At 54.8% G+C, this 4,651-nt stretch overlaps 1 pseudogene; it reads left to right on the top strand.

The window, feature by feature from the left end:
* The first annotated feature begins 1,180 nt into the window (after positions 1–1,180).
* Positions 1,181–3,707, top strand: LOC100358520 (tudor and KH domain-containing protein pseudogene; annotated as a pseudogene).
* The last annotated feature ends 944 nt before the right edge of the window (positions 3,708–4,651 follow it).

Raw genomic sequence — 4,651 nt, forward strand, 5'->3', positions numbered from 1 at the left:
CAGTGGGGGGCGGAGCTCCATTTGCTGGCTCACTCCCCAGTGTCCACAAGGGTCCCTGCCAGGAGCCAGGTCTCCCATGGAGAGGCAGGAACCCAATAGCTGGAGCCATCACTCTGCCCCCCTCTCCCCCCTCCCCGTGGAGGAAGCAGAGTCTGGAGCCAGAGGTGTGTGTCAAGCCCTGGCCCTCTGATGTGGGACATGACTGTCCTAATTCCTAGGTCACATGCCATCAGCGGCTCAGGTGTTACAGAGCCACGCCCACCAAGTGCGGAACAGGACGAGGTGTGGTGCTGTGGGCGGGCAGAGCTAAGAGTGCTGTCACACCAGAAGGAACCTGGGATGACTTGGGCTGGTGTGGAGCAGGGTGGGCAGCGAAACCCCTGTGCTGACTCCGCCCCCCAGTTCTGCTGTCTCCCCACCTCCTCCAGGGACAGCGGGGTCACAAGCGAACACATGTCTGCAAGGAAGAAATCAGGGGGAGGGAGGGATCTTTGAGGCTGCAGCCAGGAGCCAGGAACTCCATCTGAGTTTCCCATGTGGGTGGCCGGGGCCCAGGTACTGGGGCCATCCTCTGCTGCTTTCCAGGCACCTTAGCAAGGAGCTGGATCAGAAGCAGAGCAGCCAGGGATTCAGAAGAGCACCGCGATTGGGATTCGGGCCTCCCGGGCAGTGGCTTAACTTGCTGCGACACAACGCCCACTGTAAACATCTATGTAGCAAGGGAGGAGGGAGAGACGTGAATGGGAAAAGGTAAAGGTGTGCTACCTGTCCAGGTATTTCAAAGGGATCCCCGTTTCCGTAGCCCCATACCCCGCAACAAATGGCCCCTTAGCTCAGCACCTGGAACAGCAGTCTCATCCGCTCTTGGGTTCGTTGGTGAGGAATTGGGTGGGACCCAGCAGGAGCGGTGTGTCTTCCGCTCCGCGCTATCTGGACCTCAGCCAGGAAGAACCCCATGGTGGCCAGAACTTGGCTGGAGCTGATGAGCCGAGCTCCTGCCCGCCCATGTCCTGACTCCGGGTGACGCCCGGTGTCTTCCCAGCAGCGCCACCTAGAGGGCGCTCAGAGCTCTTACCCCGCGGTACGGGGACCCAGAGCGAATGACCCAGCCCACAAGTCAGAAGCTGAGCAGGCTTTTCCAGCGCACCTGGCTTTGGCAGTCGCTCTGGGTCGCTTCCCTCACAAGCTGCTCGCAAAACCCATCCAGGGTCAAGTTCTCCAAGGGGTAGACTCCGCCTCTCACAGAACCTGTAGTTATTCAAGAGAACATGGAGAGTGCGAAGAGGCAGACGCGGAGGCGACTGCGCTGAGGTGCGAGGCGGCGTGCTCCAGCTGACTGGAGAAGCGGATATAAATTGGTACAGCAAAAAATGTCGACCGAACGGACTGCCTGGACAAACCTGTCCACAATTCAGAAGGTAGCCCTGGGCCTTGGGATCCCAGCCAGTGCAACAATTGTCTATATTCTATACCGCAGGTATAGAGAAAGCCGAGAGAAGCGGCTCACATTTGTTGGGGAAGATGACACCGAGGTAGAGATGCGGGTTCCCCAAGAGGCTGTGAAGCTGATCACTGGCCGGCAAGGAGCCAATATTAAACAGCTGCGGAAACAGACTGGCGCTCGGATTGACGTGGACACGGAAGATGTGGGTGATGAGCGGGTGCTGCTCATCAGCGGCTTTCCTGTTCAAGTGTGCAAGGCCAAGGCCGCCATCATCCTGACGGAGAATACCCCGGTGTCCGAGCAGCTCTCCGTTCCCCAGAGATCTGTGGGCAGATTCATACGGAGAGGTGGTGAGACAATTCGTTCCATCTGTAAAGCTTCTGGAGCTAAAATTACCTGTGACAAAGAATCTGAGGGGACCTTACTACTAACAAGACTTATAAAAATCTCAGGAACCCAAAAAGAAGTGACAGCAGCCAAGCATTTGATACTAGAGAAAGTGTCAGAAGATGAACTTCAAAAGAGAATTGCCCATTCTGCAGAAACCAGAGTCCCACGGAAGCAGCCGATCAGTGTGAAAAGGGAGGACGTGACAGAGCCAGGAGGACGTGGAGAGTTGGCTGTGAGGAAAAACACCAGTTCCCGCATGGGACAGGCTGCACCCCTGGAGGTTTCTCCCCACAAAGGAGGTGGCAACGTGAGTGTTGAGCCAAAAGAGAGTTCCTGGGAGAAGCCTGTCGATGACCAGGCCCAGGACAGTCCAGAGATGGCCATGTTTCAAATTCCTAGTCCCGACTTCAGCTTCCATGCTGATGAGTATCTGGACGTCTATGCCACAGCTTCTGAACACCCTAACCACTTTTGGATCCAAATCCTTGGCTCCCGAAGCATGCAGTTGGATAAGCTCATCAAAGAGATGACCCAGTATTATGACAAAAGTCCACTTGAGGACTTGAAAGCAAATGTGGGAGACATCGTAGCAGCAACTTTGCCTCAAACCAGTAAGTGGTTTCGAGCCAGAGTCGCTGACATTATGGAGAATGGGAACTTGGACCTCTACTTTGTTGACTATGGAGATAATGGAGAATGTCCGCTGACGGATGTCAGAGCTCTCAGGAGTGACTTCCTGAGCCTGCCATTCCAAGCAATAGAGTGCAGTCTGGCAGGGGTCACCCCCGTAGGTGAACAGTGGGAGGAGGAGGCTATGGATGAGTTTGACAGACTCGCCTACTGCTATGAGTGGAAGCCCCTGGTGGCCAAGATTTCGAGCTATGTCGACTGGGATGTCAACCTGGCCAGAGATTTACCTTTATGACACTAGCAATGGGAAGGATATTGACATTGGGCTAGAATTGATTCCCAAAGGATATGCAGTTGAGGTTCCTGAATACATGGATGACAATGAGGATGACCCAGACATGTTGAAGGATGGGGTCACGGAGACAGACGCCTCTCTCGGGAGCATGCCCAGAGACCCGGAAGAGCCCTGGAGAGGTGGCACACTCTCTCTCCTGCCTCAGCTTATCAGCAGCTGCCTCTGTGTCTGGTGAGGATAACCTTGAAGAGGACTACCTGCTCTGGAGTCTGGGCTACAGCTGGCACCGCCGTCTGCTTTGCTTTGATCTGGTTGTCTGCAGAGGAATTTGTGATAAAAGATCCAGCAGTCTTTCCTGCATTGCACAAGTGTTCTGGCTTGCTGTGGACCACAGTCATTTTCTCCTTCTATTGGACTACCAGAAAGAGTGGGGCAGAGGGGAGATACATCCCCTCCACACTCCGTACTCCACTCCCTCAGCGAACACGGATGCGTTGTTTCCGGGCTCTTCCATCCCCCTGCCCGCTGTAATGTGTGTTAGCTGCAAGGCTGTGTCCTCCTCCAAGCTGGGAAGCAGCCAGGGTTTGCTGATTTCAAGTAATGATTCTGCAGCTGTCCGACGCCTCATCAGGTGTCTCTGGTTAGGGGAAGTGTTTGAGTGGCAGATTCAAAGCTGGAACTCAACTGCAGGAGTCAGGAGGTAAAGGCCACAATCAGCTCGATTCTATAAGAAAGCATCAGGAAGTGGGAAAACTGCCTCCCAGCCCCAGCTGACATTATTACTGACAGGTTTTTGAAATAGTGCTATTTCTCCGTAAAATTTTAGTTGAGTAGGAGAGAGGAAACTCAGGAAATATTCTAAATTGCTAGTGCAATATCTGTATGTATCCAGAGAGAAAGAACCTATCTACTTCTGTTTAAATCATTTTGGGAACCCTTTGCTAAATAAAGTCCTCAATAAACCTAAAAAAAAAAAAAGAGAGAGAGAGAGAGAGAGAGAGGAGAGAGAACATGGAGTTCTGAATCAAGACACCCAGAGGCCAATTAAACGTGTTGGTACTGAATTGTGTGTGGTCTTTTTCCCCCCAAGATTTATTTATTTATATGAAATGCAGAGCATGAGAGAGAGAGAGAGAGAGAGAGAGAGAGGAGAATCTTCACTCCCCAAATGGCATCAGCAGCCAGGGCTGGGCCAGGACAAAGCCTGGAACCTAGAATTCCACCCAGTCTCCCTTATGGGTGCAGGGGTCTGGGGACTTGGGCCGACTTCTGCTGATTTCCCAGGTGCATTAGCAGGTAGCTGGATTGGAAGTGGAGCAGCCAGGTCTCCAACATGTGCACTGTGATGATGGTGTCCCAAGCTGCGGGTTAACCCACTACACCACAGCACCGCCCCCCACATCTGTGCTTATCACCCCAACCCTACAACAAAGGAAACTTGGGATGGATAAGCCAGTGAGTGGTGGTGCCAGGGTTCAAGGCCAGGCCTGCCCAGCAGTCTCACGGTGAGGCTCCGCGGAGCTGAGACCACCCTCACAGTTCTCTGGGAAGCCCCGCCTTCACCTTGTCTCTCGCCCCGCCCCCGGGGCACCCATCCTCCTGCTGAACTCACGGACAGCAGACCTGGGCCCGAGGTTCTCATCGGACAGAGCCGCGCGCACCCTGACGCAGCCGGTCCGGGGACGCGATTCGGCGGGCGGGGCGGGAGCTCCGAGGCTGTGGCTCAGACGCGGGGGCTGAGGCCTGAGTCGGGGACTTTGGGATTGGCCCAGGGGACTCGGCCACTCTGGATGGACCTCCGTGTGCTCTAGGTGGGCAGACACCCGGGCGCCGCCCGATTCCCGTGCCGCTGCGTTGTGGCTTTCTCTCCCAGGCTGCGCTGCAGCCCTTGC

This window comes from Oryctolagus cuniculus, chromosome 3 (genome assembly GCF_964237555.1).
Source record: "Oryctolagus cuniculus chromosome 3, mOryCun1.1, whole genome shotgun sequence".
Lineage (NCBI taxonomy): Eukaryota > Metazoa > Chordata > Mammalia > Lagomorpha > Leporidae > Oryctolagus > Oryctolagus cuniculus.